The sequence below is a fragment of the Culex pipiens genome, chromosome 2 (genome assembly GCF_016801865.2).
Source record: "Culex pipiens pallens isolate TS chromosome 2, TS_CPP_V2, whole genome shotgun sequence".
In the NCBI taxonomy this organism is placed as follows: Eukaryota; Metazoa; Arthropoda; class Insecta; order Diptera; family Culicidae; genus Culex; species Culex pipiens.
Window position 1 is genome coordinate 17,483,937 of NC_068938.1, and position 16,400 is coordinate 17,500,336.

The following is a 16,400-nucleotide window of genomic DNA, read 5'->3' on the forward strand; positions in this document are numbered from 1 at the left end:
CAGTTAAGAAAAAATTTTTGATCAAAATTAATATTTTATTGCAAAAATTTGCAATTAAAAAAATAACTGAAATTTTCAATTGATTCTTAAAATATTTTTTTCTTAGAAATAATAAATTATGTCAAATTTGAAAACATTTTTAATGTAAACACAACTCAGATTTCAAATCATTGGCAGGAAATTTGACAAATCTGTATTTGAACATAACATGAAACATATTTTTAATGATTTTTCAGAATGCTGGAGATGGGTTGTCATGATTTTTAGCTGAATGCAAAACTTCGGTAAGCCCAAAAAAATAACAGCCAATGCTGAGAAAACCTAGCTTTTGACTTATTTCAAAAGTTTTTAATTGTTTGACGAATTAAGATAAACTGTTTAAATGATTTTCAAAGTGATTTATAATTGTCGTTGAATTTCCATAAAATATTTGTTCCGTTTGCTATAATAATTTTCTGAAATCGCGAATTTATTCAAAATGTATTCAAGAGGTTTTATTTTTAACATTATATTTAAATAATTTTAATCAGAAGAACAAACTTTTAACTCTTGGTACTTACAATCAACTGCAGCCCAAAAATTGTTTTAATGTACGTACCCTAAAGAGTTACGATGCCATAAATCAGTTGGAACAGTTTTCGTCCTCGAAAAATTCCCACCAAAATCAGCACTGATTAATTGAATAAATTATGTCTTACAACGTGTCGAAAGTGTCCAATTTGGAGACTGGAAGTGCTCCCACACTAAAATAAACTCTCCGTCTGCCTACCCAGTGCACTGCCATTGGGTATCGTGTAAATTTAATTTAACGACAACCATTTCCATGAGAATTTCTCAAACATAACAACTGTTATCTGTGTGCTTCCTCCTCGTGCTTCTATCTGCTGATTTGACGGTAAAAATCTATATTTTTAAAATACACGTGTGAGTTTGGGGGAGACTCGACCCCGAACCCACCTCTCGCAGTGACATTTGTTACGACTGTTTTGATGAGTTTTGATGATATTCTATTAAATTTGCATAATTTTATGGCGAGTCTTTTACGACAACGGCGTGGAGGCCTCTATGTTTTTCCACGCTTCTCCTCGTAGTCGAGAAAAAAACCGTTTTCATTTCTTCTTCGAGAGGCCTCACCCTCGGCAGCAGCAGCAGCGATTCGATCTGGCCGTCGAAGCTCCAAGACTGTCCCGCAGTTGATGAACCTCGCTGGTCCACAAGGTGATGGGGCCATTCCAAATCAGGTTTTGCTCCGCATATCTCAAAAAAGCACCATCAGAAATGATGGAGAGCTTTTCCCGTGATCAAAATGGTGGGGGATTTGAGGGGGGTGAAGTGGGAAAAGAGGGGGTCAGCATACATATCAACAGGGCAAAAGGAACCGAGAGATGCAAAGTTTCAAGATCAGTTCTCAGTGAAATAAAGATTTTTTTTTATGTCGATTGTTTAAAAATGTTGCTTTTTTGCTTTTTTTTGCATTTTTGCTTTTTTGTTTTTTTTTTTTGCTTTTTTGCTTTTTTGCTTTTTTGCTTTTTTGCTTTTTTGCTTTTTTGCTTTTGTGCTTTTTTTGCTTTTTTGCTTTTTTGCTTTTTTGCTTTTTTGCTTTTTTGCTTTTTTGCTTTTTTGCTTTTTTGCTTTTTTGCTTTTTTGCTTTTTTGCTTTTTTGCTTTTTTGCTTTTTTGCTTTTTTGCTTTTTTGCTTTTTTGCTTTTTTGCTTTTTTGCTTTTTTGCTTTTTTGCTTTTTTGCTTTTTTGCATTTTTGCTTTTTTGCTTTTTTGCTTTTTTGCTTTTTTGCTTTTTTGCTTTTTTGCTTTTTTGCTTTTTTGCTTTTTTGCTTTTTTTGCTTTTTTGCTTTTTTGCTTTTTTGCTTTTTTGCTTTTTGCTTTTTTGCTTTTTTGCTTTTTTGCTTTTTTGCTTTTTTGCTTTTTTGCTTTTTTGCTTTTTTGCTTTTTGCTTTTTTGCTTTTTTGCTTTTTTGCTTTTTTGCTTTTTTGCTTTTTTGCTTTTTTGCTTTTTTGCTTTTTTTTGCTTTTTTGCTTTTTTGCTTTTTTGCTTTTTTGCTTTTTTGCTTTTTTGCTTTTTTGCTTTTTTGCTTTTTTGCTTTTTTGCTTTTTTGCTTTTTTGCTTTTATGCTTTTTTGCTTTTTTGCTTTTTTGCTTTTTTGCTTTTTTGCTTTTTTGCTTTTTTGCTTTTTTGCTTTTTTGCTTTTTTGCTTTTTTGCTTTTTTGCTTTTTTGCTGTTTTGCTTTTTTGCTTTTTTGCTTTTTTGCTTTTTTGCTTTTTTGCTTTTTTGCTTTTTTGCTTTTTTGCTTTTTTGCTTTTTTGCTTTTTTGCTTTTTTGCTTTTTTGCTTTTTTGCTTTTTTGCTTTTTTGCTTTTTTGCTTTTTTGCTTTTTTGCTTTTTTGCTTTTTTGCTTTTTTGCTTTTTTGCTTTTTTGCTTTTTTGCTTTTTTTTGCTTTTTTGCTTTTTTGCTTTCAAAACAAATTCTTCACACTCCCAGAGAATCTTCATCCCAAGGAGCCCCCCAGCCCGGCCTGGAAGCCTCGGCGTGCAGAGTCGAAGATTATTTATGAAGTCTTAAATTTGATTTATAGCGTATTTAAAGCGGAGTGAAAGGCGACTTCTAGCTGATTATTAATTCATAGGATTTTCGCTGCTGCTGCTGCCGAAGTCGAAGCTGCAAGATGTAAAGTCTTTGGGACCGAAACCTCATTGGATGTTCCAAGCATGGTCGAATTTGACTGTGTAGGATGACTTTGATGTTAGTTTTACCGCCAGTGCAATGCAAGAGGGGAAATTCAACTAAGTTGGAAAAGCATTGCCAATGGGAGAGGTCGTAAAACATGCATCTCGTGGGCGGACTGTACTAATTGAAAGTTGGTCGTAAGAAGTGCTCGAATTGCAGTACTAGTTAAATTTGTACTTGGATCTGGGGTTGGGAAGTTGTTTAAAAATTGATTTATTTTTTCAGCAAACTAGAAAAGACAGGCAAGTGGATTGGCGAGAGCAACTTTTTATAGATCCACTGAACGTAATAAAATGTAAAACGAAACATGATTTATGGTACCATATCAAGGCTGCGACGTTGATTGATACTATTGATATCATGCTGAGGGACGATGGGAATTTTGATTCCGTTTGGGTCATTCACTTTAAGGTGTAGCAAAGACACTAAATATAGAATCTAAATGATTTGGGTGAAAACCAGTTTCAATTTTTCGTTTCTATCAATTCAGTGATAGTTCCTTTCCCGCAAAATCACTTCCTAAGCAGTTTCATCCCACAGCCTCATCGCGTATGCATTACTGCAGCTTTCTTAGCCGCGGAAAGCTCTCCTCCAAGTTTCAAGCCCGCTAATCTTGCAGTGTCACCGCGGTGTCGGTCGTGCCAGGCGGCATCGTGGCCCACAAACAAGTCCGCGAGGAAGCGACTGCCGAGCTGGTGAAGAAGCGTGTCTCTAAACGATATTATCTTAATGGATCTACTGCGGAGCTGCTGTCGAACTGCTTCCAACTGGTTGTTGCCGTTGTTTGCGAGTTGGAGGTAAGGGATTCATGGAATCGTCTTATTTTTTGCACTTTCAGGTTTCTTACAATTTTTTGCACTCTTACGAATTTAACTTGAAGATTCCATGATTTAATACAACAGCTCACGACTTCAACTCGACGATGGCGTCACCATCAAGTATCTCGCCTTGAATCTTGCCCAAGTTCTGCGTCTCATGGTAGCAAACAACCAACGAGGTCGCCTTGAGAATATTTAAATTAATCAACTACTGAATTGTGCCGACTGCCACCGTCGCGCCGGCCGTTTTGACTAATTGTCGGCGTCGTCGTCGTGGGAAGCGTCACGTCCACGCCGGAACTATCGCACCGCGCAGATCTTGGGGCTTTTTTATGAGCCGCCGTAAATCATCACACAGATCACAGGAATGAGTCGAGAATAAGTCAGTGGCGAGCTCTGGCCGGTAGCAGAATGACACTCTTGCCGGACACCTGAGGTTGATCAGAATGCTAAAGTGGTGTTTCAAATCTTAACTTGAGGAATATAGATCCTTTTGTAAAGATTGACTGACGTATATACACAACAATTACCGTTCTAATCAGGGAAACACTAAGAAATCTGATTCACAATCAAATGTTCACTCCTAGAAAGAACCAAATTCGTCGCCGTCGTGTTAACTTGTCGTACGTGCATTTTGGGTCAAATTGAGTCAAGAACTCCGTCACAGCTCACAATGCCTCACCTTTTGACCTTCACAGATCCCCAAAATTCGATTTCAATCCTGAGATATTCAACGAAATCCGAAAAAACACCGTGCATTTTTGTCGCCTTACATATGAAAGTAGTTTCAATCTTGTCGTGCTATCTTGTCATTCCCTGAAAATTGATGCAAGTGCGACAACTGGTCAAAGGAATTTTAGGTCAAAACGCGTTTGACGCACGTAAAACTACCGTAAACATTTGTAATTATAATTCGGGACTCCAGCAAACAACTTCAATCAAACTTCGAGACAATGCACAGAATGGTCAGCCAAACAAAACGTGTTTTTTAATGTTTACATTGCGTTATTCTTGGAACATCGAAATGGTGGGTGCGACAAGATAGCACCAACGCCATTCTCTACCAAAATGGGAAATAATTTTTATTTATATTTTTTTCATTTGGTTCAATCTTTGTGGGGTTCTTCCCTATGACCAAATTTCTCAAAATTATTATTTTTTCAATTTTAGATTTTTTTTGCTCTGCTTTAGAGGACAAAAACCACAACTTTTGAGCCATAGGAAAGTTATCACAAAAAATTGCCGTATTATGATTTTTTGAAAACGAAATGATAGTATTTTTTTTTGAGAAAAATAAGAATTAAATTTGCAAACGAAAAATACCCGTAACATTTTTTAAAAAATCGTACCGTTTTAAAGTTGCGTGGCAGTGCGTGGCTGAATGGTTACGCTGTCCGCTTTGTAAGCGGATGATTCTGGGTTTGATTCCCATCTGCTGCAACCTTCCATCGGATGAGGAAGTAAAATGTCGGTCCCGGCCTTGGTTGTTAGGCCGTTAAGTCATTCCAGGTGTAGGAGTCGTCTCCATGCCATAAGTACAAACAACACACCAAACCAAGCCTACTCCGGTGGAATCGCTGGCGGCGGTTGGACTCGCAATCCAAAGGTCGTCAGTTCAAAAACTGGGGTGGAAGGTTCCTTGGAGTAGAAAGAGGTTTGGGTGCTCTCCCCATTCAAGCCTTCGGACTCCTAGGTTCGAGCAGAAACTTGCAATAGAGACCACAAAAGACCCGGGGGTCGTTAATGTGGATGGTTTTTTTTTTTGACCGTTTTAAAGTTATAAAATTCAATTTTAGCTGAAAAATTCAATTTTTCGGTGATTCCTGAACATATTTCAGAAGTTCAGAAAATGTCCAATAAAATTGCGTAAGAGACCTTGACTATTGGATTTCGGGTTGCTGAAATACAGTGGGTAATAGAAACGAAGCAAGAACATTCCGGTTTTTTAAGTATCATTCAAACATTCCCACATTTTCTAATGCCAACTATTTTCAACTATTTTTTATGTTAAAAAAACATTTGTTAAATTTTATGATCTTTTCAAAAAAAATAATTTTAAAAATTTTGGAATCAACTTACATTTTAAATGAGAGTCATATTGAATTCGCAGTATTTTCCAGATTGTTTACACATGTAAGAAAAAAGTGTTCCGAATTTGTGAATTTCAAACATCTGTCTTTTACTTCAAAAAATCCAAAAATAGGTTAAAATTAGTAAACAGTCCGTACAACAATCGAAAGACCACATGAAGAATAAAAGTAAAATCGAATCATTGGGTAAAATAATTGATTTTTTAAATATTGGACTATCTGTAAACTGTTCCGAATGTGTGGGGTGACAAAACATCTTTAAATCTGTTAACTTTTTGATAAGACTGTTTCAAATATTTCTATGCAATTCAGTTGAAACAAACATTTTTATTCCAAGAGTATGAAAATTAGTATCTGAAAACGAAAACTATAGCCAACACACGACAAAAATACGCAATTTTAAAATGAAAATGTCTTCAAAAAGGTGGTGACATTCGTGATATAATATGATATCACTGATTAACTCGATTTTTTAAGACTAGATAAATGCCATATAATTGTTTAGCTAAAAAAAAGCTGCTGCATTTGTCTAATATTTCTTTTTTTGTATGATTTGGGGATGCCATTAAAATTCCATTTGATCAAAAAACTTGATTTTGCAGTTGGTTGAATATTTTTTCGAGCAGTCAAGCCTTTTGCCAATTTGAATGATTGGTTTCTCCATACAAGTCCCCATATCAATTTAAGGACTGTCCTAACCAAAGTATGTAGGGTAGAGTAGTCATCAATGAGACACGGGGCTTTGGTTATGGACGCTCCCTTGAAAAGTAATTCATAAATGTTTGATTCTGGGGTGTAAAAGTAAATTATGGACAAAAAAAAACTTTTTCGCTCGAAGGCTGCCATTTACACCAAAACTAATATTTCTTAAAGTTTCTTTTGACGTTCTATAGGGATTAAGTAGGGCTACAATGTCCTTTCATTAGATTTGGCCAAAATTTAGAATATACTCAGTATCCAGGGCTGTCTCATTGTTCCCCACTCATTTCAGCCCATGGGTAACAATGAGACACTTTGATTTTTCTTCAATAAACTTTTCAAAATCGATGGAAATCTTTCAAAACATGAATTAAAAGTGATTTTTGGCATATTTATAGAGTTTAAACTTCATTTAACCAAAAATACAAAGTTATTTGATATTAATATATAGATTTTACAAAATTGAAATACTTTTTAGTGTAACTTTTGTTATTAAAAGTTTCATGTTGGCAAAATTGTTCTAAAATGTTCAAGACAAGTCACCTGCAATGGAACAATACAAAAACATGATGTTTTGCTAGAAAAATGTTGATTTTCGTAGAGTGTCTCATTGTTCCCCAGCTGTCTGATTGTTCCTGCCAAGTGCGTCTACAATGAGACAGTTGAATAACTCTGGCTGTAGATGTCGGATTGATCTCATATTTTTGTCAATGTTAGAACACATTTAAAAAATGATAATGCAACTAAAAGCTCATTAAAACATGCTGATGAAAAAAAAATAGAAAAATCGTTGAAAGTTGAAAACCAAAAGTGTCTCATTGATGACTACCCTACCCTACTATAAAAATAATCGTATTATGTATCTTAAGTATGGATTTTAGGCTAATTTTGGTGTTTTGAACAAACTGTTGATCCTGTTCACAAGGCTTCTTAAAAAATGGGATGCTTGTTTACTTCGTTCCAAAACACATTAAGTGAAGAAATTTTGAGGGAATTTTTTGATCGATTTGGTAAAATTATACACGGTAAAAAAAATTGTGATTTTTTATTTAACTTTTTGTCACTAAAAATTGATTTGCAAAAAAACACAGTTTTAATTTTTTTTATTGATATGTTTTAGAGTACATAAAATGCCAACTTTTCAGAAATTTCCAGGTTGTGCAAAAAATCTTTGAGCGAGTTATGAATTTTCGAATCAGCTTTTTTCAAAAAATCGATGTAAAATCAAATTTGCAATCAAAAAGTACCTCAGTGAAATTTTCATAAAGTGCACCGTTTTCAAGATAATAGCCATATTTAGGATTTTTTTAAATAGTCGCAGTTTTCCATTTCTTTAAATTAGTGCACATGTTTGCCTACTTTTGAAAGAATATTTTTGAAGAGCTGAGAAAATTCTCTACATTTTGTTTTTTGAACTTTGTTGATACGACCTTTAGTTGCTGAGATATTGCCATGCAAAGGTTTAAAAAGCAGGAAAATTGATGTTTTCCAAGTCTCACCCAAACAACCCACCAAAAATTCATAACTCAGTCAAAGATTTTTTGCACAACCTGTTAATTTCTGAAAAGTTGGCATTTTATGTCCCCTAAAACATATCAAAAAATTAAAAAAAAATTAAAATAGTATTCTTTTGCAATTTAAGTTTTACTGACAAAAAGTTAAATAAAAAATCACTTTTTTTTCGTGTATCATTTTTTTCCAGTGTAGTCCGTATCCATACCTACAACTTTGCCGAAGACACCAAACCGATCAAAAAAATTCTTCAAAAGATACAGATTTAAGAATTTTCATACATCAGTTTTGTATGGCCAGCTGCCAAATTTGTATGGAAAATTATATGGGCAAACTAATGATGCAAAATGGCTTCTTTGGGCATACCGGAGGCAAAAATCGAATGACCGAGATCTCAGAGAATTACTCTGATAATGGTCCCATTTTATAGCAGAAAATGTGAAAAACAAGCGAAAAATTGAAAAAGTGGCTATAAAACATGAAAAAACAATAGATAGGCAAAATGTAATGATTAGAGGTGGTAGAATAGGCCAAAGACTACCAAAAATAAACATTAACTAAACAAGATAAATTGCAAATTAAAATACTAAACATGAAACAAGAAAAACATAAAACATGAGAAGTAAAGTTTTTCGTAGAACAAAAGTTGCTCAAAATGACCTCCTGAACAAGAGAAAAATAAAAGAAAATCGAAAAAAATATTGAATACCCAAAAGGTTTCGAAAATTAACATCTGTCATATAAATAACATCATAAAATTTTAAAACACTTTTGAATCAATCAAATCATCCCTTTTTTCTACTGGAGTTATCTTGGAAATAATCGATCCAATTTTCAATGCCAAAAAAATAAGCTTGAACTCTGATTAAACAATTGTGGAAAATTCAAGGTGCTTGTGTTTCTGGGGACCCCAAAGCTTTTGTTTCGCCTTCGCCGAATTTTAAACTTTTAGTTCTGAAATTCTTGGTCTAACAGCTTTATCCTAGATTTTGGTCTGAACCGCTCGGGAGATTGGCAGGTTTACATATAAAACCATATTACCAATAATTCCACTATCAATAAACCTTCAACTGTCAATAAACCTTTGGCAAATAAATTCCTTATCGGTTCCCACTCAGTTTTAATCGGACCATTATCCGCTCAATTTATGCCACAATTGGCAATATTTTGCAACCCGGGCAATCCTAATTTACGTTACGCACCAAACGGCCTCACCTTCCCCTCTCTTACCTCTCCCCCGCTGGAATCCCGCAAAAATACGTTAATTTTTATCATAATTTCTGATTAAATAACAATTCCCGCTCATTTCCCGGGCCCGATTGGAAAGCGCTCACGATCATTTATAATCTTAATCCCTCGCGCTTATTTCGATAGCCGGCGAGTCGTGGCCGGCAAGGCAAGGCCTTCTCGGGAAAGAAGAATTTCTGGTTTGGGGCAAATTTTAATCCTTCCTCCCCGCGGACAGACGACATTCAACCAGTTCGGGGTGGGGAAGCCTAAAACGCGATGGCCCAAAGTCGTCATCTCACACGGCTAAGCTCAATTTATTGGTGATTAGATTCGGTATCGATAAAATGATTGAAGTCGTTTGGTTGGTGGGGCTCGGGTGCTAGTTCTGGGCTGGGCTCTGGTGGCACTGCTTCTGTCCAGGCGGTTCTGTGACGTGATTTGAGAATAAATTTCGTGATTAAGAGGAGAATGAGAGGGAGAAATTTCTCAGAAGAAGAAATTAGTCAAGGTTTTCGAGGTGTACAAATTCTAAAAATAAAAGAATGATCTCGAGGTGAATGGTAGAAACAAAAACTTTTTGTATTAACAAACATCTTTAATTTAATGTCGAAATATTTTCAGAAATTTTTTAGTTAATAGTCTTATTTAAAAAAAAAAGTTCAAAAAGAAAGGTAACGAGGTGAAGTTGCCTCGTCCCGGAAACGACATGTCAGAAGAGTTTAAGATACATAACCACCGTTCGCACGACACTTGCAGCTTGTTGTCCAGCTCAACCCGGTCGTTGCAATTTGTTACCTCACACCGTTCGAATGGACACCACTCCTGAATTCGTAAGGTAAATTGCGAAATGCACTTTCTTTCCCCTCACATTTTTATTCGAGTAGGCAGTCGTCGGCTTTAAAATTGAGTTCAATTTCTCGCTTCCAAAGAAGTCTTGAACAACGCGTGGGATGGTCCCGGTCCAGGTCACCGCCGAGGGGCGAGGGACAAGCGAAAGAGAAAGAATGTGTCCCAACTTTCAGTTCACGTGATTGTCATCTAAATGGACAGGGGACAATCATTACTGCTTTACATTTTCATTAAATTTTATGTCGCGTCCACTGTTTTATGGGACGATTGTTCCTCCGACACACGGCTCGGCCACGGCACGATGATGGTCACTGCAGATCGAGAAAAGTCTTCATTTTGACCCTGCCACCTTTTGGGACCCTCGTTGCCGTGCGTGTGTTGGCGTTTTATGGCTAATTAGTGTCGGAGTTTTACGCACGCGAGAGTAGGAGGAACTTGGGGGTAGCCACAGATGAGATGACGATGGGGACGACCCGTGGAGCACGAGTCTGTCAGTTGGTCAGTACGACCTGATGACCCACGTGGGGTGCCATACTGCGTTCGAAGGAAGGTAGTTGATGGGCCATCGTTACCGGAAGCTAACGCTGATTTATTGCAAATTTGTTTGCCTTTTTTGCTTTTTCGATTTTTTGCTCTATTGCTTTTTTGCTTTTTTACTTTTGTGCTTTTTTGCTTTTTTGCTTTTTTGCTTTTCTGCTTTTTTGCTTTTTTGCTTTTTTGCTTTTTTGTTTTTTTGCTTTTTTGCTTTTTTGCTTTTTTGCTTTTTTGCTTTTTTGCTTTTTTGCTTTTTTGCTTTTTTGCTTTTTTGCTTTTTTGCTTTTTTGCTTTTTTGCTTTTTTGGTTTTTTGCTTTTTTGGTTTTTTGCTTTTTTGCTTTTTTGCTTTTTTGCTTTTTTGCTTTTTTGCTTTTTTGCTTTTTTGCTTTTTTGTTTTTTGTTTTTTGTTTTTTGTTTTTTGCTTTTTTGCTTTTTTGCTTTTTTGCTTTTTTGCTTTTTTGCTTTTTTGCTTTTTTGCTTTTTTGCTTTTTTGCTTTTTTGCTTTTTTGCTTTTTTGCTTTTTTGCTTTTTTGCTTTTTTGCTTTTTTGCTTTTTTGTTTTTTTGTTTTTTTGTTTTTTGCTTTTTTGCTTTTTTGCTTTTTTGCTTTTTTGCTTTTTTGCTTTTTTGCTTTTTTGCTTTTTTGCTTTTTTGCTTTTTTGCTTTTTTGCTTTTTTGCTTTTTTGCTTTTTTGCTTTTTTGCTTTTTTGCTTTTTTGCTTTTTTGCTTTTTTGCTTTTTTGCTTTTTTGCTTTTTGCTTTTTTGCTTTTTGCTTTTTTGCTTTTTTGCTTTTTTGCTTTTTTGCTTTTTTGCTTTTTTGCTTTTTTGCTTTTTTGCTTTTTTGCTTTTTTGCTTTTTTGCTTTTTTGCTTTTTTGCTTTTTGCTTTTTTGCTTTTTTGCTTTTTTGCTTTTTTGCTTTTTTGCTTTTTTGCTTTTTTGCTTTTTTGCTTTTTTGCTTTTTTGCTTTTTGCTTTTTGCTTTTTTGCTTTTTTGCTTTTTTGCTTTTTTGCTTTTTTGCTTTTTTGCTTTTTTGCTTTTTTTGCTTTTTTGCTTTTTTGCTTTTTTGCTTTTTTGCTTTTTGCTTTTTTGCTTTTTTGCTTTTTTGCTTTTTTGCTTTTTGCTTTTTTGCTTTTTTGCTTTTTTGCTTTTTTGCTTTTTTGCTTTTTTGCTTTTTTTGCTTTTTTGCTTTTTTGCTTTTTTGCTTTTTTGCTTTTTTGCTTTTTTGCTTTTTTGCTTTTTTGCTTTTTTGCTTTTTTGCTTTTTTGCTTTTTTGCTTTTTTGCTTTTTTGCTTTTTTGCTTTTTTGCTTTTCTGCTTTTTTGCTTTTTTGCTTTTTTGCTTTTTTGCTTTTTTGCTTTTTTGCTTTTTTGCTTTTTTGCTTTTTTGCTTTTTTGCTTTTTTGCTTTTTTGCTTTTTTGCTTTTTTGCTTTTTTGCTTTTTTGCTTTCTGTAAGTTAACAAAATTCGAAATACCCATTCGATTACATACATTATACTTAAATCCTCAATAGCTGCCCCGAACCCGTCCAAATTATCACCATTTTTAAAAATTCATGCCTAAATACGTACTTCCCCGCTCAAAAAAAAAAAAAACGGGTTCAACCATTACCATCACGGTGAACCAGTTTTCCGAAACTGTCATTAAGTGCTACCAGCCAGCCACCGACTCTACCTCTACCAGGTGATCACGAACCATCGCGGACATGACATCGACGCGGTGTGCCGCGGAGACCTTTCACATAACCATTTCGCATGACTTGGACCAAATTGCAGCCCGCGTCCACATAATTTCGACGACCCACCCAATTTCAACGAAAAAAAGGTCCACGCCACCTCCATTATTGCAATTATTGTGCGTGCCTGGACCTGCGGGGCTACCGAATACCGAGCTCCGGTTCCCAAAAAAAAAGTAGCAAAAGAACCGCCAGCCGGTGCCACCGCGAATAACCAGTTGCAGAAAATGGCACATTTTACGAGTCTCCACGGAGAAGTGTCCCCGCACACCCTCTCAACCCCCTTGGATAAGAGGGGCGGTCGCCCCCCGTTTTTTTAAAGTTGCGATTTTTTAAACTTCTTTTTTGTCACTGCTGGCTGGCTGTCGCGAGTTGCTGCAAAACAGTCTTTTAATGAGAAACGAGATAATCTGGTGGGGCTAAAGTTATTTTTTATCTACCACCCCGCAACTTTCCTCCAGTCCTCTGTTTGTGTTGGGGGGAGCTGCTACTTTATTCGCAACACTGGTAGGAAGGATATTGGCACTGTTGAGCTACTAGTCAACAGCAGATTTGGGGGGGCTGAAGGTGAATATGTGGGAAATGTGACTTAAAGAAGTATTTTGAAATTATTGAATAGTTATTTGCTAAATATAATAAAAACGCCATTTTAACGAAAAAAAAAACAATGTTTCTGATTTCCAAGAACCCACCATGTTTGAGCAATTTTAAAAGATAATTGCTATTTTTTTCCCCCAATCACAATCGACCTTTCGGACCAAGCTTAAATTTGACAGAACTGTTAAAACTACAGAAATCTGACCAAATTCGTACAGCCGTACTTTTTTGTGAACAGTAGGATTACAAGAAAAAAAAATGGAAATATTAAGAGATACCCCCTGGTTCGATTATTTTGGTAAAAAAATAAGTTAATGTGCCAATTTTGAGCAAAGTCAGTGTTTTAATAGTCGATATTGATTTTTGAAGTTTGTATGGAAAAACTCGAAAAAGTATAAAGAGAAAAGCAAAAATTTCAGAATTCCACCCGTTTTATGTACCGGATTATTGTCAAGTAAGAGATTCTAACGTAGAATTTTATGACAAACCACTTTGTAGAAGACTGCAAAACGATCCGAGTTAAACCTGACGAGTTATTAACGATTTAAAGAAGACGTTTTTGTATGAGAAGATTTTTTTCACCAACTTTTACGGTCTATAGCAACCTTTAAACCATGACCGATTTGGTTTAAAATTGGTACAGTTACTTATTAAAAAAACGAGACAGGGGTATCCCTAATGAACATTTGTTTTATTGTCACTCTAGTGAATAGTTAATATGAAATGACCATTGTATTAATTGTGAATTGAATTTTCGCTTTTTTCCATTTTTATAAAACTTTGTCCATCCTTATGTCTTATATTTTATTTTTATAATTTTTAAAAATATTGTCCGTCATTAAACATATTTGAGAAAAATGTGTTCGTACGGATGAGAAAATTCTCTACAATTAGCTTTTTTTAACATTCAATTGTTCAATCTTTGGTTACTGATATATGAGAATGAAAATGATCAAAAATGATTTTTCCTAATTACTATCCAATTTAATCACAATTTTCATACGATGAAATCTTGATTAGATTTTTATTGTTGAAAAGTTAAACTTGTTTGAAATTTTCTTAACTTTTCGGAAACATTATTTTCAGATCTTGTTAATCCTTACATACATAAAAAATGGGCAAAAAATATTATTAATGCCGTTTTAAAATATAAATCTGTGTGTGTGTGTGTGTGTGTGTGTGTGTGTGTGCAACCAACCAAACGGGACCACGCGGTCGCTTCTTACAAATTGAGTTGTTTTCATGTTTTTTTTAGATCTACATTCTATACATGCAAATAACTCGCATAGGCATCTGGAAGGTGTTAGCTCTGCCGAGCTTCGGTGACCCATTTCTACGCTGGCTAGCCGAGCGCGAGGTACTTCAGCTTTATCGACAAGCCCCGCCCTGAAGAACGTTTGCACCAATCGGATTCAAACGTTATTTAGAACTTCCGAACTCTTGTCAAATGGACAAGGACCCAGCGCGTATATAGTTGATAGTAACAGTATTCCTAATTCCAATCATAGCTCACCAAGTCGCGATGGCCTAGTGGTTAGTTTACCAATCCAAAGGACGGGGGATCGAACCCCGACTCGAGCGATTTTGATTTTTCGTTCATATTCAGAGTTTCAAGATTAATATTTCTTATACTTTCTCGTTGGGAGCAGATGGGAATCGAACCCAGAACCATTCGCTTACAAAGCGAACACCGTAACCAGTCAGCCACGGCCGCTCCGCCGTTTTAAAATATAAATCTTCATTTAAAATATGTAAAAAAAAATCATCAAAGCCCATGAATGCTTTTTAATTGTGTGCATGAAATACTTTCCAAAATTCACTTTTTTCAAAAATTACAGTTTGGCCAAAAACAAAATATCTGTCATACACTATAGCTCTAATGTTGGGGCACTTTATATCTACTAAGGCCGTTGCAAATATTTTTCAAAGTTTATGTCACCTCATAAAAATTGGTCTGAAAAATCAGGGGGCAAAATAAATATTCCAAAAAACTTTAAAATGTCCATTAAAATGGAAGTTTAATTAACTGAAAACATTCTAAAATGCATTTTTCTGCATTAATAATCATATTTTGCATATTTGGGCTTGTTTAAAATTTTTTGAAATTTTATGAAATTTCGCATAAAATAAAATTTTCGTCAAAACTTTGAAATTTTAGAAACCAATGATCGTTCCCTCAAAATTTATTGAGAACACAGCGCCAAAATCGAGAGAATAATGCTCACACCACCACAAAAAATGAGTTCATTTGTTGATTGATACAATAAATCTCCAATAAGTGTCATACATCGACATCTGACCGCTCCTTAGTCACCAAGCTGTGGTGGCCAAGGCAGTTAAGTCATTGCGTTAGTATGTCAGAGGTCTCTGGTTCGAAACTTTTGTTTTTTTTTTTGTTTTGACGGATGATTTTTTTTTTTGCAAATGAACCTCGAGAGAATAATTTTTTCGCCCATCTTGAGCTGTGTTCTCTGTGTCCGTGGTACCACTATTCTCTCGTCTCGAGGCCATTATTCTCTCGGACTAACGCTGCCCAGTTTTGGGTGTAAACATCCTCACAAATCATTGGAAAAATAATCGTTCCGGTTGGTTGAGTTCCCGGATAAACGAAAACTATATGAATTCTAGTGAGGACCTTAAAACAACCTTATGAGTTATGGTCACCATTTGTAATAATGTTATTTGGCGGACCTTGATAACTATTTGTGAAATGGTTACCATTAGTAATAGAGTTATTTGAATGTTTGTAATGGTCAACTATTTTCTTGATGACTTTAAAAAACTATTTGAGGATGTTTACTCAAATGGTTACCCTAAATCATAAGGTGATTTTTAAGTTCAAATGGTTCATATTGATTCACGATTACCATATAGAAACATTTAATACCCATTTGAAAAATAGTTAGAATTTGCAAAAAGCGTTTACCAAATTTGACTAAGTTTTGTTTTCAAATGAATGAATCAAACTTTTTTGTCTGTAGCTTCATAAGGGGTTGGGTTTGTGCTGGAGTCGGATTTGGGCAACTTCCGGAACAAGATTTTGTCTGACTAAGTTGCCGGAAAAGTGTACGATCTACTCAACGATGGTGTGGCTGATAAAAGCGAAGAATTCAAGCAAAACAATGTAAATGGCCAAAGTCGAAGTGTAAACAAACAGTATATCCTGCTTACGTCAGTGGATGTTTACATTAGGAACGAGCAGGACAGACTCTTTGTTTACACTTCGGCTTTGGCCCATTTACAATGTTTTGCTAGAATTACAACTTTGGCGGAGAGTTTGTGAACCATATGGTAAAGGCATTCACTTTACGGTGAAGTGTTCGTCGTGCAGCTGCACCAGTAGTACATACCAAGTTATGTGGACATCATTTGGCTTACTTGGCCCTGGATTTTACCCACATTTGAGCTGCCAAAGAAAGCCAATCCGAAGTTTACCAATTTTAATTGACAGAATCTAAACCAACAAAAAGAGAAAACAAACTGAGGAGCTCAAGAACAAAAAGGCTCGAAAATGTCGGTTCCTTTTGATGCGCTACAATTCCTTTGAGTTTCGTTGACGATTCAACTTTAAGCATATCATGTTTGTGATAATTGTTACTT